The following is a 25,324-nucleotide window of genomic DNA, read 5'->3' on the forward strand; positions in this document are numbered from 1 at the left end:
CAGAAGTTGGCACATAAAGGGTTCCGACTTCAGACGAGTCCCCTGACACTTGTGGGGGACGTAGAGACGAATTGAGAACACCACCGTGTTCGTGAGGGTCTCCCCTTTCCAGGGAGTGGTCATACGATGTTGTAGGTCAAACGGTTCAGAAGCTACAATTGTTTTTGTGAGAGGACCGATTATAGGTATGTCTCATGGTTTGACTAACACCTCTCTAGCTCCACCACCTTTCATTGCAGATGTGGAGGTGTAACATAAACAGTTATGGAGGCTTGAGACAGATACGACGCGTTTCAATCTCTCTAGTTGAAAACTGATCGATTTGAATGGGTATTTTTTACGTTCGTTTACTTTGATTCACGTACTGATGCATCAATTGACTCAAAATAAATGAGCTCCATTCTTTTTGAAGTTTTATTTTTTCATTTTCTCTTTTAAAATATTAATTGACCTCATTTGCTCAATATTCATTTGTCAACACTCATCATCAGTTTGCTGTCGCGGCTTAAGAAGACAGAGTGTGAAAGACACAGCAGATGAAATACAAAAGATTTGAACTGAAGCCTGGTCAACAGTTTGGAAGACTGCTATGCTCAAAAGTATAGCACAAACACTCACATGAGGTTCAATCTTTCCAAGCACCATGGACAAGAACAATTGATATCCTCATTGTCATTGCCGCAGAAAGAAAAACAATTTTATTCTTGTGTAAGGCTCGTTGGTCTAGGGGTATGATTCTCGCTTCGGGTGCGAGAGGTCCCGGGTTCAAATCCCGGATGAGCCCTTTTGCAGATCTTTTAACAAGCTCAGACAGGCAAATCTCTGGCCACTGGTTGCAAACAGCCACCTCTTGGGCGCAGGACGAGGTGGCTGAATGATTTAGGACTGCGTATCTATTGTGATATTAACTAGTTCGCTCAAATTCGCACTTCATTTAGAAAACCTGCAAAAAGTAAGAGCAAATCTGACTTCCACGAACATTGATTCCAATGTAATACAGGTGAAATGACACCCAGCCCCTAAAACTAGTGAATATCTCATGCTCTGCATTGGCCATGAATTGAACCCAGGTCAACTGCTTGGAAGGCAGCTATGCTCACCACTATACCACCAATGCTATGTGAAGCTTGCAAGCAACGTGGAGACATCGATTCATATCCTGACCGTCATTTTTGTGGAAAGTGAAAATTCTTTGACCAAAAGGATCGTTGGTATAGTTGTACTATTATGGCTTAGGGTGAGAGAGGTCCCTGGTTAAAAAATCAATTATTTTAATCAGTACCTGTTACCTTCAGATTAGTCCCGTGACACTTGTGGGGAACGTAGGGCAAAACTGAGAACATTGTGACAAGTGGGGTCACATTAGTTTGGAGGCCAAAGATTTGGGATTCTACAAACAGAAGTTGGCACATAAAGGGTTCCGACTTCAGACGAGTCCCCTGACACTTGTGGGGGACGTAGAGACGAATTGAGAACACCACCGTGTTCGTGAGGGTCTCCCCTTTCCAGGGAGTGGTCATACGATGTTGTAGGTCAAACGGTTCAGAAGCTACAATTGTTTTTGTGAGAGGACCGATTATAGGTATGTCTCATGGTTTGACTAACACCTCTCTAGCTCCACCACCTTTCATTGCAGATGTGGAGGTGTAACATAAACAGTTATGGAGGCTTGAGACAGATACGACGCGTTTCAATCTCTCTAGTTGAAAACTGATCGATTTGAATGGGTATTTTTTACGTTCGTTTACTTTGATTCACGTACTGATGCATCAATTGACTCAAAATAAATGAGCTCCATTCTTTTTGAAGTTTTATTTTTTCATTTTCTCTTTTAAAATATTAATTGACCTCATTTGCTCAATATTCATTTGTCAACACTCATCATCAGTTTGCTGTCGCGGCTTAAGAAGACAGAGTGTGAAAGACACAGCAGATGAAATACAAAAGATTTGAACTGAAGCCTGGTCAACAGTTTGGAAGACTGCTATGCTCAAAAGTATAGCACAAACACTCACATGAGGTTCAATCTTTCCAAGCACCATGGACAAGAACAATTGATATCCTCATTGTCATTGCCGCAGAAAGAAAAACAATTTTATTCTTGTGTAAGGCTCGTTGGTCTAGGGGTATGATTCTCGCTTCGGGTGCGAGAGGTCCCGGGTTCAAATCCTGGATGAGCCCTTTTGCAGATCTTTTAACAAGCTCAGACAGGCAAATCTCTGGCCACTGGTTGCAAACAGCCACCTCTTGGGCGCAGGACGAGGTGGCTGAATGGTTTAGGCGATGGACTCCATATCTATTGTGATATTCACTAGTTGGCTCAATAACACACTACATTTAGAAAACCTGCAAGAAGTAAGAGCAAATCTGACTTCCACGAACAAGGACATTGATTCCAATGTAATACACTTGAAATGACACCCAGCCCTTAAAACTAGCCAATATCTCATCCTCTGCATTGGCTGGGAATCAAACCCGGGTCAACTGCTTGGAAGGCAGCTATGCTCATCAGTACCTGTTACCTTCAGATTAGTCCCGTGACACTTGTGGGGAACGTAGGGCAAAACTGAGAACATTGTGACAAGTGGGGTCACATTAGTTTGGAGGCCAAAGATTTGGGATTCTACAAACAGAAGTTGGCACATAAAGGGTTCCGACTTCAGACGAGTCCCCTGACACTTGTGGGGGACGTAGAGACGAATTGAGAACACCACCGTGTTCGTGAGGGTCTCCCCTTTCCAGGGAGTGGTCATACGATGTTGTAGGTCAAACGGTTCAGAAGCTACAATTGTTTTTGTGAGAGGACCGATTATAGGTATGTCTCATGGTTTGACTAACACCTCTCTAGCTCCACCACCTTTCATTGCAGATGTGGAGGTGTAACATAAACAGTTATGGAGGCTTGAGACAGATACGACGCGTTTCAATCTCTCTAGTTGAAAACTGATCGATTTGAATGGGTATTTTTTACGTTCGTTTACTTTGATTCACGTACTGATGCATCAATTGACTCAAAATAAATGAGCTCCATTCTTTTTGAAGTTTTATTTTTTCATTTTCTCTTTTAAAATATTAATTGACCTCATTTGCTCAATATTCATTTGTCAACACTCATCATCAGTTTGCTGTCGCGGCTTAAGAAGACAGAGTGTGAAAGACACAGCAGATGAAATACAAAAGATTTGAACTGAAGCCTGGTCAACAGTTTGGAAGACTGCTATGCTCAAAAGTATAGCACAAACACTCACATGAGGTTCAATCTTTCCAAGCACCATGGACAAGAACAATTGATATCCTCATTGTCATTGCCGCAGAAAGAAAAACAATTTTATTCTTGTGTAAGGCTCGTTGGTCTAGGGGTATGATTCTCGCTTCGGGTGCGAGAGGTCCCGGGTTCAAATCCTGGATGAGCCCTTTTGCAGATCTTTTAACAAGCTCAGACAGGCAAATCTCTGGCCACTGGTTGCAAACAGCCACCTCTTGGGCGCAGGACGAGGTGGCTGAATGGTTTAGGCGATGGACTCCATATCTATTGTGATATTCACTAGTTGGCTCAATAACACACTACATTTAGAAAACCTGCAAGAAGTAAGAGCAAATCTGACTTCCACGAACAAGGACATTGATTCCAATGTAATACACTTGAAATGACACCCAGCCCCTAAAACTAGCCAATATCTCATGCTCTGCATTGGCTGGGAATCAAACCCGGGTCAACTGCTTGGAAGGCAGCTATGCTCACCACTATACCACCAATGCTATTTGAATCTCTGAAGCAACATGGAGACATCGATTCATATCCTGACCGTCATTTTTGTGGAAAGTGAAAATTCTTTGACCAAACGGATCGTTGGTATAGTTGTACTATTATGGCTTAGGGTGAGAGAGGTCCCTGGTTAAAAAATCAATTATTTTAATCAGTACCTGTTACCTTCAGATTAGTCCCGTGACACTTGTGGGGAACGTAGGGCAAAACTGAGAACATTGTGACAAGTGGGGTCACATTAGTTTGGAGGCCAAAGATTTGGGATTCTACAAACAGAAGTTGGCACATAAAGGGTTCCGACTTCAGACGAGTCCCCTGACACTTGTGGGGGACGTAGAGACGAATTGAGAACACCACCGTGTTCGTGAGGGTCTCCCCTTTCCAGGGAGTGGTCATACGATGTTGTAGGTCAAACGGTTCAGAAGCTACAATTGTTTTTGTGAGAGGACCGATTATAGGTATGTCTCATGGTTTGACTAACACCTCTCTAGCTCCACCACCTTTCATTGCAGATGTGGAGGTGTAACATAAACAGTTATGGAGGCTTGAGACAGATACGACGCGTTTCAATCTCTCTAGTTGAAAACTGATCGATTTGAATGGGTATTTTTTACGTTCGTTTACTTTGATTCACGTACTGATGCATCAATTGACTCAAAATAAATGAGCTCCATTCTTTTTGAAGTTTTATTTTTTCATTTTCTCTTTTAAAATATTAATTGACCTCATTTGCTCAATATTCATTTGTCAACACTCATCATCAGTTTGCTGTCGCGGCTTAAGAAGACAGAGTGTGAAAGACACAGCAGATGAAATACAAAAGATTTGAACTGAAGCCTGGTCAACAGTTTGGAAGACTGCTATGCTCAAAAGTATAGCACAAACACTCACATGAGGTTCAATCTTTCCAAGCACCATGGACAAGAACAATTGATATCCTCATTGTCATTGCCGCAGAAAGAAAAACAATTTTATTCTTGTGTAAGGCTCGTTGGTCTAGGGGTATGATTCTCGCTTCGGGTGCGAGAGGTCCCGGGTTCAAATCCCGGATGAGCCCTTTTGCAGATCTTTTAACAAGCTCAGACAGGCAAATCTCTGGCCACTGGTTGCAAACAGCCACCTCTTGGGCGCAGGACGAGGTGGCTGAATGGTTTAGGCGATGGACTCCATATCTATTGTGATATTCACTAGTTGGCTCAATAACACACTACATTTAGAAAACCTGCAAGAAGTAAGAGCAAATCTGACTTCCACGAACAAGGACATTGATTCCAATGTAATACACTTGAAATGACACCCAGCCCTTAAAACTAGCCAATATCTCATCCTCTGCATTGGCTGGGAATCAAACCCGGGTCAACTGCTTGGAAGGCAGCTATGCTCACCACTATACCACCAATGCTATTTGAATCTCTGAAGCAACATGGAGACATCGATTCATATCCTGACCGTCATTTTTGTGGAAAGTGAAAATTCTTTGACCAAACGGATCGTTGGTATAGTTGTACTATTATGGCTTAGGGTGAGAGAGGTCCCTGGTTAAAAAATCAATTATTTTAATCAGTACCTGTTACCTTCAGATTAGTCCCGTGACACTTGTGGGGAACGTAGGGCAAAACTGAGAACATTGTGACAAGTGGGGTCACATTAGTTTGGAGGCCAAAGATTTGGGATTCTACAAACAGAAGTTGGCACATAAAGGGTTCCGACTTCAGACGAGTCCCCTGACACTTGTGGGGGACGTAGAGACGAATTGAGAACACCACCGTGTTCGTGAGGGTCTCCCCTTTCCAGGGAGTGGTCATACGATGTTGTAGGTCAAACGGTTCAGAAGCTACAATTGTTTTTGTGAGAGGACCGATTATAGGTATGTCTCATGGTTTGACTAACACCTCTCTAGCTCCACCACCTTTCATTGCAGATGTGGAGGTGTAACATAAACAGTTATGGAGGCTTGAGACAGATACGACGCGTTTCAATCTCTCTAGTTGAAAACTGATCGATTTGAATGGGTATTTTTTACGTTCGTTTACTTTGATTCACGTACTGATGCATCAATTGACTCAAAATAAATGAGCTCCATTCTTTTTGAAGTTTTATTTTTTCATTTTCTCTTTTAAAATATTAATTGACCTCATTTGCTCAATATTCATTTGTCAACACTCATCATCAGTTTGCTGTCGCGGCTTAAGAAGACAGAGTGTGAAAGACACAGCAGATGAAATACAAAAGATTTGAACTGAAGCCTGGTCAACAGTTTGGAAGACTGCTATGCTCAAAAGTATAGCACAAACACTCACATGAGGTTCAATCTTTCCAAGCACCATGGACAAGAACAATTGATATCCTCATTGTCATTGCCGCAGAAAGAAAAACAATTTTATTCTTGTGTAAGGCTCGTTGGTCTAGGGGTATGATTCTCGCTTCGGGTGCGAGAGGTCCCGGGTTCAAATCCCGGATGAGCCCTTTTGCAGATCTTTTAACAAGCGCAGACAGGCAAATCTCTGGCCACTGGTTGCAAACAGCCACCTCTTGGGCGCAGGACGAGCTCGCTGAATGGTCTAGGCGTATGGATTCTGCAAATCTCTGGCCACTGGTTGCAAACAGCCACCTCTTGGGCGCAGGACGAGGTGGCTGAATGGTTTAGGCGATGGACTCCATATCTATTGTGAAATTCACTAGTTGGCTCAATAACACACTACATTTAGAAAACCTGCAAGAAGTAAGAGCAAATCTGACTTCCACGAACAAGGACATTGATTCCAATGTAATACACTTGAAATGACACCCAGCCCTTAAAACTAGCCAATATCTCATCCTCTGCATTGGCTGGGAATCAAACCCGGGTCAACTGCTTGGAAGGCAGCTATGCTCATCAGTACCTGTTACCTTCAGATTAGTCCCGTGACACTTGTGGGGAACGTAGGGCAAAACTGAGAACATTGTGACAAGTGGGGTCACATTAGTTTGGAGGCCAAAGATTTGGGATTCTACAAACAGAAGTTGGCACATAAAGGGTTCCGACTTCAGACGAGTCCCCTGACACTTGTGGGGGACGTAGAGACGAATTGAGAACACCACCGTGTTCGTGAGGGTCTCCCCTTTCCAGGGAGTGGTCATACGATGTTGTAGGTCAAACGGTTCAGAAGCTACAATTGTTTTTGTGAGAGGACCGATTATAGGTATGTCTCATGGTTTGACTAACACCTCTCTAGCTCCACCACCTTTCATTGCAGATGTGGAGGTGTAACATAAACAGTTATGGAGGCTTGAGACAGATACGACGCGTTTCAATCTCTCTAGTTGAAAACTGATCGATTTGAATGGGTATTTTTTACGTTCGTTTACTTTGATTCACGTACTGATGCATCAATTGACTCAAAATAAATGAGCTCCATTCTTTTTGAAGTTTTATTTTTTCATTTTCTCTTTTAAAATATTAATTGACCTCATTTGCTCAATATTCATTTGTCAACACTCATCATCAGTTTGCTGTCGCGGCTTAAGAAGACAGAGTGTGAAAGACACAGCAGATGAAATACAAAAGATTTGAACTGAAGCCTGGTCAACAGTTTGGAAGACTGCTATGCTCAAAAGTATAGCACAAACACTCACATGAGGTTCAATCTTTCCAAGCACCATGGACAAGAACAATTGATATCCTCATTGTCATTGCCGCAGAAAGAAAAACAATTTTATTCTTGTGTAAGGCTCGTTGGTCTAGGGGTATGATTCTCGCTTCGGGTGCGAGAGGTCCCGGGTTCAAATCCCGGATGAGCCCTTTTGCAGATCTTTTAACAAGCTCAGACAGGCAAATCTCTGGCCACTGGTTGCAAACAGCCACCTCTTGGGCGCAGGACGAGGTGGCTGAATGGTTTAGGCGATGGACTCCATATCTATTGTGATATTCACTAGTTGGCTCAATAACACACTACATTTAGAAAACCTGCAAGAAGTAAGAGCAAATCTGACTTCCACGAACAAGGACATTGATTCCAATGTAATACACTTGAAATGACACCCAGCCCCTAAAACTAGCCAATATCTCATGCTCTGCTTTGGCTGGGAATCAAACCCGGGTCAACTGCTTGGAAGGCAGCTATGCTCACCACTATACCACCAATGCTATTTGAATCTCTGAAGCAACATGGAGACATCGATTCATATCCTGACCGTCATTTTTGTGGAAAGTGAAAATTCTTTGACCAAACGGATCGTTGGTATAGTTGTACTATTATGGCTTAGGGTGAGAGAGGTCCCTGGTTAAAAAATCAATTATTTTAATCAGTACCTGTTACCTTCAGATTAGTCCCGTGACACTTGTGGGGAACGTAGGGCAAAACTGAGAACATTGTGACAAGAGGGGTCACATTAGTTTGGAGGCCAAAGATTTGGGATTCTACAAACAGAAGTTGGCACATAAAGGGTTCCGACTTCAGACGAGTCCCCTGACACTTGTGGGGGACGTAGAGACGAATTGAGAACACCACCGTGTTCGTGAGGGTCTCCCCTTTCCAGGGAGTGGTCATACGATGTTGTAGGTCAAACGGTTCAGAAGCTACAATTGTTTTTGTGAGAGGACCGATTATAGGTATATCTCATGGTTTGACTAACACCTCTCTAGCTCCACCACCTTTCATTGCAGATGTGGAGGTGTAACATAAACAGTTATGGAGGCTTGAGACAGATACGACGCGTTTCAATCTCTCTAGTTGAAAACTGATCGATTTGAATGGGTATTTTTTACGTTCGTTTACTTTGATTCACGTACTGATGCATCAATTGACTCAAAATAAATGAGCTCCATTCTTTTTGAAGTTTTATTTTTTCATTTTCTCTTTTAAAATATTAATTGACCTCATTTGCTCAATATTCATTTGTCAACACTCATCATCAGTTTGCTGTCGCGGCTTAAGAAGACAGAGTGTGAAAGACACAGCAGATGAAATACAAAAGATTTGAACTGAAGCCTGGTCAACAGTTTGGAAGACTGCTATGCTCAAAAGTATAGCACAAACACTCACATGAGGTTCAATCTTTCCAAGCACCATGGACAAGAACAATTGATATCCTCATTGTCATTGCCGCAGAAAGAAAAACAATTTTATTCTTGTGTAAGGCTCGTTGGTCTAGGGGTATGATTCTTGCTTCGGGTGCGAGAGGTCCCGGGTTCAAATCCCGGATGAGCCCTTTTGCAGATCTTTTAACAAGCTCAGATATGCAAATCTCTGGCCACTGGTTGCAAACAGCCACCTCTTGGGCGCAGGACGAGGTGGCTGAATGGTTTAGGCGATGGACTCCATATCTATTGTGAAATTCACTAGTTGGCTCAATAACACACTACATTTAGAAAACCTGCAAGAAGTAAGAGCAAATCTGACTTCCACGAACAAGGACATTGATTCCAATGTAATACACTTGAAATGACACCCAGCCCTTAAAACTAGCCAATATCTCATCCTCTGCATTGGCTGGGAATCAAACCCGGGTCAACTGCTTGGAAGGCAGCTATGCTCATCAGTACCTGTTACCTTCAGATTAGTCCCGTGACACTTGTGGGGAACGTAGGGCAAAACTGAGAACATTGTGACAAGTGGGGTCACATTAGTTTGGAGGCCAAAGATTTGGGATTCTACAAACAGAAGTTGGCACATAAAGGGTTCCGACTTCAGACGAGTCCCCTGACACTTGTGGGGGACGTAGAGACGAATTGAGAACACCACCGTGTTCGTGAGGGTCTCCCCTTTCCAGGGAGTGGTCATACGATGTTGTAGGTCAAACGGTTCAGAAGCTACAATTGTTTTTGTGAGAGGACCGATTATAGGTATGTCTCATGGTTTGACTAACACCTCTCTAGCTCCACCACCTTTCATTGCAGATGTGGAGGTGTAACATAAACAGTTATGGAGGCTTGAGACAGATACGACGCGTTTCAATCTCTCTAGTTGAAAACTGATCGATTTGAATGGGTATTTTTTACGTTCGTTTACTTTGATTCACGTACTGATGCATCAATTGACTCAAAATAAATGAGCTCCATTCTTTTTGAAGTTTTATTTTTTCATTTTCTCTTTTAAAATATTAATTGACCTCATTTGCTCAATATTCATTTGTCAACACTCATCATCAGTTTGCTGTCGCGGCTTAAGAAGACAGAGTGTGAAAGACACAGCAGATGAAATACAAAAGATTTGAACTGAAGCCTGGTCAACAGTTTGGAAGACTGCTATGCTCAAAAGTATAGCACAAACACTCACATGAGGTTCAATCTTTCCAAGCACCATGGACAAGAACAATTGATATCCTCATTGTCATTGCCGCAGAAAGAAAAACAATTTTATTCTTGTGTAAGGCTCGTTGGTCTAGGGGTATGATTCTCGCTTCGGGTGCGAGAGGTCCCGGGTTCAAATCCCGGATGAGCCCTTTTGCAGATCTTTTAACAAGCTCAGACAGGCAAATCTCTGGCCACTGGTTGCAAACAGCCACCTCTTGGGCGCAGGACGAGGTGGCTGAATGGTTTAGGCGATGGACTCCATATCTATTGTGATATTCACTAGTTGGCTCAATAACACACTACATTTAGAAAACCTGCAAGAAGTAAGAGCAAATCTGACTTCCACGAACAAGGACATTGATTCCAATGTAATACACTTGAAATGACACCCAGCCCCTAAAACTAGCCAATATCTCATGCTCTGCTTTGGCTGGGAATCAAACCCGGGTCAACTGCTTGGAAGGCAGCTATGCTCACCACTATACCACCAATGCTATTTGAATCTCTGAAGCAACATGGAGACATCGATTCATATCCTGACCGTCATTTTTGTGGAAAGTGAAAATTCTTTGACCAAACGGATCGTTGGTATAGTTGTACTATTATGGCTTAGGGTGAGAGAGGTCCCTGGTTAAAAAATCAATTATTTTAATCAGTACCTGTTACCTTCAGATTAGTCCCGTGACACTTGTGGGGAACGTAGGGCAAAACTGAGAACATTGTGACAAGTGGGGTCACATTAGTTTGGAGGCCAAAGATTTGGGATTCTACAAACAGAAGTTGGCACATAAAGGGTTCCGACTTCAGACGAGTCCCCTGACACTTGTGGGGGACGTAGAGACGAATTGAGAACACCACCGTGTTCGTGAGGGTCTCCCCTTTCCAGGGAGTGGTCATACGATGTTGTAGGTCAAACGGTTCAGAAGCTACAATTGTTTTTGTGAGAGGACCGATTATAGGTATATCTCATGGTTTGACTAACACCTCTCTAGCTCCACCACCTTTCATTGCAGATGTGGAGGTGTAACATAAACAGTTATGGAGGCTTGAGACAGATACGACGCGTTTCAATCTCTCTAGTTGAAAACTGATCGATTTGAATGGGTATTTTTTACGTTCGTTTACTTTGATTCACGTACTGATGCATCAATTGACTCAAAATAAATGAGCTCCATTCTTTTTGAAGTTTTATTTTTTCATTTTCTCTTTTAAAATATTAATTGACCTCATTTGCTCAATATTCATTTGTCAACACTCATCATCAGTTTGCTGTCGCGGCTTAAGAAGACAGAGTGTGAAAGACACAGCAGATGAAATACAAAAGATTTGAACTGAAGCCTGGTCAACAGTTTGGAAGACTGCTATGCTCAAAAGTATAGCACAAACACTCACATGAGGTTCAATCTTTCCAAGCACCATGGACAAGAACAATTGATATCCTCATTGTCATTGCCGCAGAAAGAAAAACAATTTTATTCTTGTGTAAGGCTCGTTGGTCTAGGGGTATGATTCTTGCTTCGGGTGCGAGAGGTCCCGGGTTCAAATCCCGGATGAGCCCTTTTGCAGATCTTTTAACAAGCTCAGATATGCAAATCTCTGGCCACTGGTTGCAAACAGCCACCTCTTGGGCGCAGGACGAGGTGGCTGAATGGTTTAGGCGATGGACTCCATATCTATTGTGAAATTCACTAGTTGGCTCAATAACACACTACATTTAGAAAACCTGCAAGAAGTAAGAGCAAATCTGACTTCCACGAACAAGGACATTGATTCCAATGTAATACACTTGAAATGACACCCAGCCCTTAAAACTAGCCAATATCTCATCCTCTGCATTGGCTGGGAATCAAACCCGGGTCAACTGCTTGGAAGGCAGCTATGCTCATCAGTACCTGTTACCTTCAGATTAGTCCCGTGACACTTGTGGGGAACGTAGGGCAAAACTGAGAACATTGTGACAAGTGGGGTCACATTAGTTTGGAGGCCAAAGATTTGGGATTCTACAAACAGAAGTTGGCACATAAAGGGTTCCGACTTCAGACGAGTCCCCTGACACTTGTGGGGGACGTAGAGACGAATTGAGAACACCACCGTGTTCGTGAGGGTCTCCCCTTTCCAGGGAGTGGTCATACGATGTTGTAGGTCAAACGGTTCAGAAGCTACAATTGTTTTTGTGAGAGGACCGATTATAGCTCCACCACCTTTCATTGCAGATGTGGAGGTGTAACATAAACAGTTATGGAGGCTTGAGACAGATACGACGCGTTTCAATCTCTCTAGTTGAAAACTGATCGATTTGAATGGGTATTTTTTACGTTCGTTTACTTTGATTCACGTACTGATGCATCAATTGACTCAAAATAAATGAGCTCCATTCTTTTTGAAGTTTTATTTTTTCATTTTCTCTTTTAAAATATTAATTGACCTCATTTGCTCAATATTCATTTGTCAACACTCATCATCAGTTTGCTGTCGCGGCTTAAGAAGACAGAGTGTGAAAGACACAGCAGATGAAATACAAAAGATTTGAACTGAAGCCTGGTCAACAGTTTGGAAGACTGCTATGCTCAAAAGTATAGCACAAACACTCACATGAGGTTCAATCTTTCCAAGCACCATGGACAAGAACAATTGATATCCTCATTGTCATTGCCGCAGAAAGAAAAACAATTTTATTCTTGTGTAAGGCTCGTTGGTCTAGGGGTATGATTCTCGCTTCGGGTGCGAGAGGTCCCGGGTTCAAATCCTGGATGAGCCCTTTTGCAGATCTTTTAACAAGCTCAGACAGGCAAATCTCTGGCCACTGGTTGCAAACAGCCACCTCTTGGGCGCAGGACGAGGTGGCTGAATGATTTGGCGAGGACTGCGTATCTATTGTGATATTCACTAGTTGGCTCAATAACACACTACATTTAGAAAACCTGCAAGAAGTAAGAGCAAATCTGACTTCCACGAACAAGGACATTGATTCCAATGTAATACACTTGAAATGACACCCAGCCCTTAAAACTAGCCAATATCTCATCCTCTGCATTGGCTGGGAATCAAACCCGGGTCAACTGCTTGGAAGGCAGCTATGCTCATCAGTACCTGTTACCTTCAGATTAGTCCCGTGACACTTGTGGGGAACGTAGGGCAAAACTGAGAACATTGTGACAAGTGGGGTCACATTAGTTTGGAGGCCAAAGATTTGGGATTCTACAAACAGAAGTTGGCACATAAAGGGTTCCGACTTCAGACGAGTCCCCTGACACTTGTGGGGGACGTAGAGACGAATTGAGAACACCACCGTGTTCGTGAGGGTCTCCCCTTTCCAGGGAGTGGTCATACGATGTTGTAGGTCAAACGGTTCAGAAGCTACATATGTTTTTGTGAGAGGACCGATTATAGGTATATCTCATGGTTTGACTAACACCTCTCTAGCTCCACCACCTTTCATTGCAGATGTGGAGGTGTAACATAAACAGTTATGGAGGCTTGAGACAGATACGACGCGTTTCAATCTCTCTAGTTGAAAACTGATCGATTTGAATGGGTATTTTTTACGTTCGTTTACTTTGATTCACGTACTGATGCATCAATTGACTCAAAATAAATGAGCTCCATTCTTTTTGAAGTTTTATTTTTTCATTTTCTCTTTTAAAATATTAATTGACCTCATTTGCTCAATATTCATTTGTCAACACTCATCATCAGTTTGCTGTCGCGGCTTAAGAAGACAGAGTGTGAAAGACACAGCAGATGAAATACAAAAGATTTGAACTGAAGCCTGGTCAACAGTTTGGAAGACTGCTATGCTCAAAAGTATAGCACAAACACTCACATGAGGTTCAATCTTTCCAAGCACCATGGACAAGAACAATTGATATCCTCATTGTCATTGCCGCAGAAAGAAAAACAATTTTATTCTTGTGTAAGGCTCGTTGGTCTAGGGGTATGATTCTCGCTTCGGGTGCGAGAGGTCCCGGGTTCAAATCCCGGATGAGCCCTTTTGCAGATCTTTTAACAAGCTCAGACAGGCAAATCTCTGGCCACTGGTTGCAAACAGCCACCTCTTGGGCGCAGGACGAGGTGGCTGAATGGTTTAGGCGATGGACTCCATATCTATTGTGATATTCACTAGTTGGCTCAATAACACACTACATTTAGAAAACCTGCAAGAAGTAAGAGCAAATCTGACTTCCACGAACAAGGACATTGATTCCAATGTAATACACTTGAAATGACACCCAGCCCCTAAAACTAGCCAATATCTCATGCTCTGCATTGGCTGGGAATCAAACCCGGGTCAACTGCTTGGAAGGCAGCTATGCTCACCACTATACCACCAATGCTATTTGAATCTCTGAAGCAACATGGAGACATCGATTCATATCCTGACCGTCATTTTTGTGGAAAGTGAAAATTCTTTGACCAAACGGATCGTTGGTATAGTTGTACTATTATGGCTTAGGGTGAGAGAGGTCCCTGGTTAAAAAATCAATTATTTTAATCAGTACCTGTTACCTTCAGATTAGTCCCGTGACACTTGTGGGGAACGTAGGGCAAAACTGAGAACATTGTGACAAGTGGGGTCACATTAGTTTGGAGGCCAAAGATTTGGGATTCTACAAACAGAAGTTGGCACATAAAGGGTTCCGACTTCAGACGAGTCCCCTGACACTTGTGGGGGACGTAGAGACGAATTGAGAACACCACCGTGTTCGTGAGGGTCTCCCCTTTCCAGGGAGTGGTCATACGATGTTGTAGGTCAAACGGTTCAGAAGCTACAATTGTTTTTGTGAGAGGACCGATTTTAGGTATGTCTCATGGTTTGACTAACACCTCTCTAGCTCCACCACCTTTCATTGCAGATGTGGAGGTGTAACATAAACAGTTATGGAGGCTTGAGACAGATACGACGCGTTTCAATCTCTCTAGTTGAAAACTGATCGATTTGAATGGGTATTTTTTTACGTTCGTTTACTTTGATTCACGTACTGATGCATCAATTGACTCAAAATAAATGAGCTCCATTCTTTTTGAAGTTTTATTTTTTCATTTTCTCTTTTAAAATATTAATTGACCTCATTTGCTCAATATTCATTTGTCAACACTCATCATCAGTTTGCTGTCGCGGCTTAAGAAGACAGAGTGTGAAAGACACAGCAGATGAAATACAAAAGATTTGAACTGAAGCCTGGTCAACAGTTTGGAAGACTGCTATGCTCAAAAGTATAGCACAAACACTCACATGAGGTTCAATCTTTCCAAGCACCATGGACAAGAACAATTGATATCCTCATTGTCATTGCCGCAGAAAGAAAAACAATTTTATTCTTGTGTAAGGCTCGTTGGTCTAGGGGTATGATTCTCGCTTCGGGTGCGAGAGGTCCCGGGTTCAAATCCTGGATGAGCCCTTTTGCAGATCTTTTAACAAGCTCAGACAGGCAAATCTCTGGCCACTGGTTGCAAACAGCCACCTCTTGGGCGCAGGACGAGGTGGCTGAATGGTTTAGGCGATGGACTCCATATCTATTGTGATATTCACTAGTTGGCTCAATAACACACTACATTTAGAAAACCTGCAAGAAGTAAGAGCAAATCTGACTTCCACGAACAAGGACATTGATTCCAATGTAATACACTTGAAATGACACCCAGCCCTTAAAACTAGCCAATATCTCATGCTCTGCATTGGCTGGGAATCAAACCCGGGTCAACTGCTTGGAAGGCAGCTATGCTCATCAGTACCTGTTACCTTCAGATTAGTCCCGTGACACTTGTGGGGAACGTAGGGCAAAACTGAGAACATTGTGACAAGTGGGGTCACATTAGTTTGGAGGCCAAAGATTTGGGATTCTACAAACAGAAGTTGGCACATAAAGGGTTCCGACTTCAGACGAGTCCCCTGACACTTGTGGGGGACGTAGAGACGAATTGAGAACACCACCGTGTTCGTGAGGGTCTCCCCTTTCCAGGGAGTGGTCATACGATGTTGTAGGTCAAACGGTTCAGAAGCTACATATGTTTTTGTGAGAGGACCGATTATAGGTATATCTCATGGTTTGACTAACACCTCTCTAGCTCCACCACCTTTCATTGCAGATGTGGAGGTGTAACATAAACAGTTATGGAGGCTTGAGACAGATACGACGCGTTTCAATCTCTCTAGTTGAAAACTGATCGATTTGAATGGGTATTTTTTACGTTCGTTTACTTTGATTCACGTACTGATGCATCAATTGACTCAAAATAAATGAGCTCCATTCTTTTTGAAGTTTTATTTTTTCATTTTCTCTTTTAAAATATTAATTGACCTCATTTGCTCAATATTCATTTGTCAACACTCATCATCAGTTTGCTGTCGCGGCTTAAGAAGACAGAGTGTGAAAGACACAGCAGATGAAATACAAAAGATTTGAACTGAAGCCTGGTCAACAGTTTGGAAGACTGCTATGCTCAAAAGTATAGCACAAACACTCACATGAGGTTCAATCTTTCCAAGCACCATGGACAAGAACAATTGATATCCTCATTGTCATTGCCGCAGAAAGAAAAACAATTTTATTCTTGTGTAAGGCTCGTTGGTCTAGGGGTATGATTCTCGCTTCGGGTGCAAGAGGTCCCGGGTTCAAATCCTGGATGAGCCCTTTTGCAGATCTTTTAACAAGCTCAGACAGGCAAATCTCTGGCCACTGGTTGCAAACAGCCACCTCTTGGGCGCAGGACGAGGTGGCTGAATGGTTTAGGCGATGGACTCCATATCTATTGTGATATTCACTAGTTGGCTCAATAACACACTACATTTAGAAAACCTGCAAGAAGTAAGAGCAAATCTGACTTCCACGAACAAGGACATTGATTCCAATGTAATACACTTGAAATGACACCCAGCCCTTAAAACTAGCCAATATCTCATCCTCTGCATTGGCTGGGAATCAAACCCGGGTCAACTGCTTGGAAGGCAGCTATGCTCATCAGTACCTGTTACCTTCAGATTAGTCCCGTGACACTTGTGGGGAACGTAGGGCAAAACTGAGAACATTGTGACAAGTGGGGTCACATTAGTTTGGAGGCCAAAGATTTGGGATTCTACAAACAGAAGTTGGCACATAAAGGGTTCCGACTTCAGACGAGTCCCCTGACACTTGTGGGGGACGTAGAGACGAATTGAGAACACCACCGTGTTCGTGAGGGTCTCCCCTTTCCAGGGAGTGGTCATACGATGTTGTAGGTCAAACGGTTCAGAAGCTACAATTGTTTTTGTGAGAGGACCGATTATAGGTATATCTCATGGTTTGACTAACACCTCTCTAGCTCCACCACCTTTCATTGCAGATGTGGAGGTGTAACATAAACAGTTATGGAGGCTTGAGACAGATACGACGCGTTTCAATCTCTCTAGTTGAAAACTGATCGATTTGAATGGGTATTTTTTACGTTCGTTTACTTTGATTCACGTACTGATGCATCAATTGACTCAAAATAAATGAGCTCCATTCTTTTTGAAGTTTTATTTTTTCATTTTCTCTTTTAAAATATTAATTGACCTCATTTGCTCAATATTCATTTGTCAACACTCATCATCAGTTTGCTGTCGCGGCTTAAGAAGACAGAGTGTGAAAGACACAGCAGATGAAATACAAAAGATTTGAACTGAAGCCTGGTCAACAGTTTGGAAGACTGCTATGCTCAAAAGTATAGCACAAACACTCACATGAGGTTCAATCTTTCCAAGCACCATGGACAAGAACAATTGATATCCTCATTGTCATTGCCGCAGAAAGAAAAACAATTTTATTCTTGTGTAAGGCTCGTTGGTCTAGGGGTATGATTCTCGCTTCGGGTGCGAGAGGTCCCGGGTTCAAATCCCGGATGAGCCCTTTTGCAGATCTTTTAACAAGCTCAGACAGGCAAATCTCTGGCCACTGGTTGCAAACAGCCACCTCTTGGGCGCAGGACGAGGTGGCTGAATGATTTAGGACTGCGTATCTATTGTGATATTAACTAGTTCGCTCAAATTCGCACTTCATTTAGAAAACCTGCAAAAAGTAAGAGCAAATCTGACTTCCACGAACATTGATTCCAATGTAATACAGGTGAAATGACACCCAGCCCCTAAAACTAGTGAATATCTCATGCTCTGCATTGGCCACGAATTGAACCCGGGTCAACTGCTTGGAAGGCAGCTATGCTCACCACTATACCACCAATGCTATGTGAAGCTTGCAAGCAACGTGGAGACATCGATTCATATCCTGACCGTCATTTTTGTGGAAAGTGAAAATTCTTTGACCAAAAGGATCGTTGGTATAGTTGTACTATTATGGCTTAGGGTGAGAGAGGTCCCTGGTTAAAAAATCAATTATTTTAATCAGTACCTGTTACCTTCAGATTAGTCCCGTGACACTTGTGGGGAACGTAGGGCAAAACTGAGAACATTGTGACAAGTGGGGTCACATTAGTTTGGAGGCCAAAGATTTGGGATTCTACAAACAGAAGTTGGCACATAAAGGGTTCCGACTTCAGACGAGTCCCCTGACACTTGTGGGGGACGTAGAGACGAATTGAGAACACCACCGTGTTCGTGAGGGTCTCCCCTTTCCAGGGAGTGGTCATACGATGTTGTAGGTCAAACGGTTCAGAAGCTACAATTGTTTTTGTGAGAGGACCGATTATAGCTCCACCACCTTTCATTGCAGATGTGGAGGTGTAACATAAACAGTTATGGAGGCTTGAGACAGATACGACGCGTTTCAATCTCTCTAGTTGAAAACTGATCGATTTGAATGGGTATTTTTTACGTTCGTTTACTTTGATTCACGTACTGATGCATCAATTGACTCAAAATAAATGAGCTCCATTCTTTTTGAAGTTTTATTTTTTCATTTTCTCTTTTAAAATATTAATTGACCTCATTTGCTCAATATTCATTTGTCAACACTCATCATCAGTTTGCTGTCGCGGCTTAAGAAGACAGAGTGTGAAAGACACAGCAGATGAAATACAAAAGATTTGAACTGAAGCCTGGTCAACAGTTTGGAAGACTGCTATGCTCAAAAGTATAGCACAAACACTCACATGAGGTTCAATCTTTCCAAGCACCATGGACAAGAACAATTGATATCCTCATTGTCATTGCCGCAGAAATAATAACAATTTTATTCTTGTGTAAGGCTCGTTGGTCTAGGGGTATGATTCTCGCTTCGGGTGCGAGAGGTCCCGGGTTCAAATCCCGGATGAGCCCTTTTGCAGATCTTTTAACAAGCTCAGACAGGCAAATCTCTGGCCACTGGTTGCAAACAGCCACCTCTTGGGCGCAGGACGAGGTGGCTGAATGATTTAGGACTGCGTATCTATTGTGATATTAACTAGTTCGCTCAAATTCGCACTTCATTTAGAAAACCTGCAAAAAGTAAGAGCAAATCTGACTTCCACGAACATTGATTCCAATGTAATACAGGTGAAATGACACCCAGCCCCTAAAACTAGCGAATATCTCATGCTCTGCATTGGCCGTGAATTGAACCCGGGTCAACTGCTTGGAAGGCAGCTATGCTCACCACTATACCACCAATGCTATGTGAAGCTTGCAAGCAACGTGGAGACATCGATTCATATCCTGACCGTCATTTTTGTGGAAAGTGAAAATTCTTTGACCAAAAGGATCGTTGGTATAGTTGTACTATTATGGCTTAGGGTGAGAGAGGTCCCTGGTTAAAAAATCAATTATTTTAATCAGTACCTGTTACCTTCAGATTAGTCCCGTGACACTTGTGGGGAACGTAGGGCAAAACTGAGAACATTGTGACAAGTGGGGTCACATTAGTTTGGAGGCCAAAGATTTGGGATTCTACAAACAGAAGTTGGCACATAAAGGGTTCCGACTTCAGACGAGTCCCCTGACACTTGTGGGGGACGTAGAGACGAATTGAGAACACCACCGTGTTCGTGAGGGTCTCCCCTTTCCAGGGAGTGGTCATACGATGTTGTAGGTCAAACGGTTCAGAAGCTACAATTGTTTTTGTGAGAGGACCGATTATAGCTCCACCACCTTTCATTGCAGATGTGGAGGTGTAACATAAACAGTTATGGAGGCTTGAGACAGATACGACGCGTTTCAATCTCTCTAGTTGAAAACTGATCGATTTGAATGGGTATTTTTTACGTTCGTTTACTTTGATTCACGTACTGATGCATCAATTGACTCAAAATAAATGAGCTCCATTCTTTTTGAAGTTTTATTTTTTCATTTTCTCTTTTAAAATATTAATTGACCTCATTTGCTCAATATTCATTTGTCAACACTCATCATCAGTTTGCTGTCGCGGCTTAAGAAGACAGAGTGTGAAAGACACAGCAGATGAAATACAAAAGATTTGAACTGAAGCCTGGTCAACAGTTTGGAAGACTGCTATGCTCAAAAGTATAGCACAAACACTCACATGAGGTTCAATCTTTCCAAGCACCATGGACAAGAACAATTGATATCCTCATTGTCATTGCCGCAGAAATAATTTTTTTTTATTCTTGTGTAAGGCTCGTTGGTCTAGGGGTATGATTCTCGCTTCGGGTGCGAGAGGTCCCGGGTTCAAATCCCGGATGAGCCCTTTTGCAGATCTTTTAACAAGCTCAGACAGGCAAATCTCTGGCCACTGGTTGCAAACAGCCACCTCTTGGGCGCAGGACGAGGTGGCTGAATGATTTAGGACTGCGTATCTATTGTGATATTAACTAGTTCGCTCAAATTCGCACTTCATTTAGAAAACCTGCAAAAAGTAAGAGCAAATCTGACTTCCACGAACATTGATTCCAATGTAATACAGGTGAAATGACACCCAGCCCCTAAAACTAGCGAATATCTCATGCTCTGCATTGGCCGTGAATTGAACCCGGGTCAACTGCTTGGAAGGCAGCTATGCTCACCACTATACCACCAATGCTATGTGAAGCTTGCAAGCAACGTGGAGACATCGATTCATATCCTGACCGTCATTTTTGTGGAAAGTGAAAATTCTTTGACCAAAAGGATCGTTGGTATAGTTGTACTATTATGGCTTAGGGTGAGAGAGGTCCCTGGTTAAAAAATCAATTATTTTAATCAGTACCTGTTACCTTCAGATTAGTCCCGTGACACTTGTGGGGAACGTAGGGCAAAACTGAGAACATTGTGACAAGTGGGGTCACATTAGTTTGGAGGCCAAAGATTTGGGATTCTACAAACAGAAGTTGGCACATAAAGGGTTCCGACTTCAGACGAGTCCCCTGACACTTGTGGGGGACGTAGAGACGAATTGAGAACACCACCGTGTTCGTGAGGGTCTCCCCTTTCCAGGGAGTGGTCATACGATGTTGTAGGTCAAACGGTTCAGAAGCTACAATTGTTTTTGTGAGAGGACCGATTATAGCTCCACCACCTTTCATTGCAGATGTGGAGGTGTAACATAAACAGTTATGGAGGCTTGAGACAGATACGACGCGTTTCAATCTCTCTAGTTGAAAACTGATCGATTTGAATGGGTATTTTTTACGTTCGTTTACTTTGATTCACGTACTGATGCATCAATTGACTCAAAATAAATGAGCTCCATTCTTTTTGAAGTTTTATTTTTTCATTTTCTCTTTTAAAATATTAATTGACCTCATTTGCTCAATATTCATTTGTCAACACTCATCATCAGTTTGCTGTCGCGGCTTAAGAAGACAGAGTGTGAAAGACACAGCAGATGAAATACAAAAGATTTGAACTGAAGCCTGGTCAACAGTTTGGAAGACTGCTATGCTCAAAAGTATAGCACAAACACTCACATGAGGTTCAATCTTTCCAAGCACCATGGACAAGAACAATTGATATCCTCATTGTCATTGCCGCAGAAATAATTTTTTTTTATTCTTGTGTAAGGCTCGTTGGTCTAGGGGTATGATTCTCGCTTCGGGTGCGAGAGGTCCCGGGTTCAAATCCCGGATGAGCCCTTTTGCAGATCTTTTAACAAGCTCAGACAGGCAAATCTCTGGCCACTGGTTGCAAACAGCCACCTCTTGGGCGCAGGACGAGGTGGCTGAATGATTTAGGACTGCGTATCTATTGTGATATTAACTAGTTCGCTCAAATTCGCACTTCATTTAGAAAACCTGCAAAAAGTAAGAGCAAATCTGACTTCCACGAACATTGATTCCAATGTAATACAGGTGAAATGACACCCAGCCCCTAAAACTAGCGAATATCTCATGCTCTGCATTGGCCGTGAATTGAACCCGGGTCAACTGCTTGGAAGGCAGCTATGCTCACCACTATACCACCAATGCTATGTGAAGCTTGCAAGCAACGTGGAGACATCGATTCATATCCTGACCGTCATTTTTGTGGAAAGTGAAAATTCTTTGACCAAAAGGATCGTTGGTATAGTTGTACTATTATGGCTTAGGGTGAGAGAGGTCCCTGGTTAAAAAATCAATTATTTTAATCAGTACCTGTTACCTTCAGATTAGTCCCGTGACACTTGTGGGGAACGTAGGGCAAAACTGAGAACATTGTGACAAGTGGGGTCACATTAGTTTGGAGGCCAAAGATTTGGGATTCTACAAACAGAAGTTGGCACATAAAGGGTTCCGACTTCAGACGAGTCCCCTGACACTTGTGGGGGACGTAGAGACGAATTGAGAACACCACCGTGTTCGTGAGGGTCTCCCCTTTCCAGGGAGTGGTCATACGATGTTGTAGGTCAAACGGTTCAGAAGCTACAATTGTTTTTGTGAGAGGACCGATTATAGCTCCACCACCTTTCATTGCAGATGTGGAGGTGTAACATAAACAGTTATGGAGGCTTGAGACAGATACGACGCGTTTCAATCTCTCTAGTTGAAAACTGATCGATTTGAATGGGTATTTTTTACGTTCGTTTACTTTGATTCACGTACTGATGCATCAATTGACTCAAAATAAATGAGCTCCATTCTTTTTGAAGTTTTATTTTTTCATTTTCTCTTTTAAAATATTAATTGACCTCATTTGCTCAATATTCATTTGTCAACACTCATCATCAGTTTGCTGTCGCGGCTTAAGAAGACAGAGTGTGAAAGACACAGCAGATGAAATACAAAAGATTTGAACTGAAGCCTGGTCAACAGTTTGGAAGACTGCTATGCTCAAAAGTATAGCACAAACACTCACATGAGGTTCAATCTTTCCAAGCACCATGGACAAGAACAATTGATATCCTCATTGTCATTGCCGCAGAAATAATTCTTTTTTATTCTTGTGTAAGGCTCGTTGGTCTAGGGGTATGATTCTCGCTTCGGGTGCGAGAGGTCCCGGGTTCAAATCCCGGATGAGCCCTTTTGCAGATCTTTTAACAAGCTCAGACAGGCAAATCTCTGGCCACTGGTTGCAAACAGCCACCTCTTGGGCGCAGGACGAGGTGGCTGAATGATTTAGGACTGCGTATCTATTGTGATATTAACTAGTTCGCTCAAATTCGCACTTCATTTAGAAAACCTGCAAAAAGTAAGAGCAAATCTGACTTCCACGAACATTGATTCCAATGTAATACAGGTGAAATGACACCCAGCCCCTAAAACTAGCGAATATCTCATGCTCTGCATTGGCCGTGAATTGAACCCGGGTCAACTGCTTGGAAGGCAGCTATGCTCACCACTATACCACCAATGCTATGTGAAGCTTGCAAGCAACGTGGAGACATCGATTCATATCCTGACCGTCATTTTTGTGGAAAGTGAAAATTCTTTGACCAAAAGGATCGTTGGTATAGTTGTACTATTATGGCTTAGGGTGAGAGAGGTCCCTGGTTAAAAAATCAATTATTTTAATCAGTACCTGTTACCTTCAGATTAGTCCCGTGACACTTGTGGGGAACGTAGGGCAAAACTGAGAACATTGTGACAAGTGGGGTCACATTAGTTTGGAGGCCAAAGATTTGGGATTCTACAAACAGAAGTTGGCACATAAAGGGTTCCGACTTCAGACGAGTCCCCTGACACTTGTGGGGGACGTAGAGACGAATTGAGAACACCACCGTGTTCGTGAGGGTCTCCCCTTTCCAGGGAGTGGTCATACGATGTTGTAGGTCAAACGGTTCAGAAGCTACAATTGTTTTTGTGAGAGGACCGATGTACTCAGCTCCACCACCTTTCATTGCAGATGTGGAGGTGTAACATAAACAGTTATGGAGGCTTGAGACAGATACGACGCGTTTCAATCTCTCTAGTTGAAAACTGATCGATTTGAATGGGTATTTTTTACGTTCGTTTACTTTGATTCACGTACTGATGCATCAATTGACTCAAAATAAATGAGCTCCATTCTTTTTGAAGTTTTATTTTTTCATTTTCTCTTTTAAAATATTAATTGACCTCATTTGCTCAATATTCATTTGTCAACACTCATCATCAGTTTGCTGTCGCGGCTTAAGAAGACAGAGTGTGAAAGACACAGCAGATGAAATACAAAAGATTTGAACTGAAGCCTGGTCAACAGTTTGGAAGACTGCTATGCTCAAAAGTATAGCACAAACACTCACATGAGGTTCAATCTTTCCAAGCACCATGGACAAGAACAATTGATATCCTCATTGTCATTGCCGCAGAAAGAAAAACAATTTTATTCTTGTGTAAGGCTCGTTGGTCTAGGGGTATGATTCTCGCTTCGGGTGCGAGAGGTCCCGGGTTCAAATCCCGGATGAGCCCTTTTGCAGATCTTTTAACAAGCTCAGACAGGCAAATCTCTGGCCACTGGTTGCAAACAGCCACCTCTTGGGCGCAGGACGAGGTGGCTGAATGATTTAGGACTGCGTATCTATTGTGATATTAACTAGTTCGCTCAAATTCGCACTTCATTTAGAAAACCTGCAAAAAGTAAGAGCAAATCTGACTTCCACGAACATTGATTCCAATGTAATACAGGTGAAATGACACCCAGCCCCTAAAACTAGCGAATATCTCATGCTCTGCATTGGCCGTGAATTGAACCCGGGTCAACTGCTTGGAAGGCAGCTATGCTCACCACTATACCACCAATGCTATGTGAAGCTTGCAAGCAACGTGGAGACATCGATTCATATCCTGACCGTCATTTTTGTGGAAAGTGAAAATTCTTTGACCAAAAGGATCGTTGGTATAGTTGTACTATTATGGCTTAGGGTGAGAGAGGTCCCTGGTTAAAAAATCAATTATTTTAATCAGTACCTGTTACCTTCAGATTAGTCCCGTGACACTTGTGGGGAACGTAGGGCAAAACTGAGAACATTGTGACAAGTGGGGTCACATTAGTTTGGAGGCCAAAGATT

At 42.6% G+C, this 25,324-nt stretch overlaps 24 non-coding genes across 24 annotated transcripts; 19 read left to right on the top strand and 5 right to left on the bottom strand.

Moving 5' to 3' along the window:
- Window positions 1-712: 712 nt before the first annotated feature.
- On the top strand, window positions 713-784 carry trnap-cgg (transfer RNA proline (anticodon CGG)). Its single transcript has one exon. It is a non-coding gene; the product is annotated as a tRNA-Pro (tRNA).
- A 1,325-nt stretch (window positions 785-2,109) lies between these two features.
- Window positions 2,110-2,181, top strand: trnap-cgg (transfer RNA proline (anticodon CGG)). The gene has a single exon. It is a non-coding gene; the product is annotated as a tRNA-Pro (tRNA).
- Window positions 2,182-3,342: 1,161 nt separating this feature from the next.
- Window positions 3,343-3,414, top strand: trnap-cgg (transfer RNA proline (anticodon CGG)). Its single transcript has one exon. It is a non-coding gene; the product is annotated as a tRNA-Pro (tRNA).
- Window positions 3,415-4,751: 1,337 nt separating this feature from the next.
- On the top strand, window positions 4,752-4,823 carry trnap-cgg (transfer RNA proline (anticodon CGG)). The gene has a single exon. It is a non-coding gene; the product is annotated as a tRNA-Pro (tRNA).
- Window positions 4,824-6,160: 1,337 nt separating this feature from the next.
- trnap-cgg (transfer RNA proline (anticodon CGG)) lies at window positions 6,161-6,232 on the top strand. The gene has a single exon. It is a non-coding gene; the product is annotated as a tRNA-Pro (tRNA).
- A 1,243-nt stretch (window positions 6,233-7,475) lies between these two features.
- On the top strand, window positions 7,476-7,547 carry trnap-cgg (transfer RNA proline (anticodon CGG)). Its single transcript has one exon. It is a non-coding gene; the product is annotated as a tRNA-Pro (tRNA).
- A 1,337-nt stretch (window positions 7,548-8,884) lies between these two features.
- Window positions 8,885-8,956, top strand: trnap-cgg (transfer RNA proline (anticodon CGG)). Its single transcript has one exon. It is a non-coding gene; the product is annotated as a tRNA-Pro (tRNA).
- A 1,161-nt stretch (window positions 8,957-10,117) lies between these two features.
- Window positions 10,118-10,189, top strand: trnap-cgg (transfer RNA proline (anticodon CGG)). The gene has a single exon. It is a non-coding gene; the product is annotated as a tRNA-Pro (tRNA).
- Window positions 10,190-11,526: 1,337 nt separating this feature from the next.
- On the top strand, window positions 11,527-11,598 carry trnap-cgg (transfer RNA proline (anticodon CGG)). Its single transcript has one exon. It is a non-coding gene; the product is annotated as a tRNA-Pro (tRNA).
- Window positions 11,599-12,726: 1,128 nt separating this feature from the next.
- Window positions 12,727-12,798, top strand: trnap-cgg (transfer RNA proline (anticodon CGG)). The gene has a single exon. It is a non-coding gene; the product is annotated as a tRNA-Pro (tRNA).
- A 1,159-nt stretch (window positions 12,799-13,957) lies between these two features.
- On the top strand, window positions 13,958-14,029 carry trnap-cgg (transfer RNA proline (anticodon CGG)). Its single transcript has one exon. It is a non-coding gene; the product is annotated as a tRNA-Pro (tRNA).
- A 1,338-nt stretch (window positions 14,030-15,367) lies between these two features.
- Window positions 15,368-15,439, top strand: trnap-cgg (transfer RNA proline (anticodon CGG)). Its single transcript has one exon. It is a non-coding gene; the product is annotated as a tRNA-Pro (tRNA).
- A 1,161-nt stretch (window positions 15,440-16,600) lies between these two features.
- Window positions 16,601-16,672, top strand: trnap-cgg (transfer RNA proline (anticodon CGG)). Its single transcript has one exon. It is a non-coding gene; the product is annotated as a tRNA-Pro (tRNA).
- A 1,161-nt stretch (window positions 16,673-17,833) lies between these two features.
- Window positions 17,834-17,905, top strand: trnap-cgg (transfer RNA proline (anticodon CGG)). The gene has a single exon. It is a non-coding gene; the product is annotated as a tRNA-Pro (tRNA).
- Window positions 17,906-19,197: 1,292 nt separating this feature from the next.
- trnap-cgg (transfer RNA proline (anticodon CGG)) lies at window positions 19,198-19,269 on the top strand. The gene has a single exon. It is a non-coding gene; the product is annotated as a tRNA-Pro (tRNA).
- Window positions 19,270-19,530: 261 nt separating this feature from the next.
- On the bottom strand, window positions 19,531-19,602 carry trnag-ucc (transfer RNA glycine (anticodon UCC)). Its single transcript has one exon. It is a non-coding gene; the product is annotated as a tRNA-Gly (tRNA).
- Window positions 19,603-20,560: 958 nt separating this feature from the next.
- trnap-cgg (transfer RNA proline (anticodon CGG)) lies at window positions 20,561-20,632 on the top strand. The gene has a single exon. It is a non-coding gene; the product is annotated as a tRNA-Pro (tRNA).
- A 261-nt stretch (window positions 20,633-20,893) lies between these two features.
- trnag-ucc (transfer RNA glycine (anticodon UCC)) lies at window positions 20,894-20,965 on the bottom strand. The gene has a single exon. It is a non-coding gene; the product is annotated as a tRNA-Gly (tRNA).
- Window positions 20,966-21,923: 958 nt separating this feature from the next.
- trnap-cgg (transfer RNA proline (anticodon CGG)) lies at window positions 21,924-21,995 on the top strand. The gene has a single exon. It is a non-coding gene; the product is annotated as a tRNA-Pro (tRNA).
- A 261-nt stretch (window positions 21,996-22,256) lies between these two features.
- Window positions 22,257-22,328, bottom strand: trnag-ucc (transfer RNA glycine (anticodon UCC)). Its single transcript has one exon. It is a non-coding gene; the product is annotated as a tRNA-Gly (tRNA).
- A 958-nt stretch (window positions 22,329-23,286) lies between these two features.
- Window positions 23,287-23,358, top strand: trnap-cgg (transfer RNA proline (anticodon CGG)). Its single transcript has one exon. It is a non-coding gene; the product is annotated as a tRNA-Pro (tRNA).
- Window positions 23,359-23,619: 261 nt separating this feature from the next.
- On the bottom strand, window positions 23,620-23,691 carry trnag-ucc (transfer RNA glycine (anticodon UCC)). Its single transcript has one exon. It is a non-coding gene; the product is annotated as a tRNA-Gly (tRNA).
- Window positions 23,692-24,653: 962 nt separating this feature from the next.
- trnap-cgg (transfer RNA proline (anticodon CGG)) lies at window positions 24,654-24,725 on the top strand. Its single transcript has one exon. It is a non-coding gene; the product is annotated as a tRNA-Pro (tRNA).
- Window positions 24,726-24,986: 261 nt separating this feature from the next.
- Window positions 24,987-25,058, bottom strand: trnag-ucc (transfer RNA glycine (anticodon UCC)). Its single transcript has one exon. It is a non-coding gene; the product is annotated as a tRNA-Gly (tRNA).
- Window positions 25,059-25,324: the final 266 nt, after the last annotated feature.

Source organism: Salmo salar, chromosome 22 (assembly GCF_965601325.2).
Source record: "Salmo salar chromosome 22, fSalSal1, whole genome shotgun sequence".
NCBI classification, from domain to species: Eukaryota; Metazoa; Chordata; class Actinopteri; order Salmoniformes; family Salmonidae; genus Salmo; species Salmo salar.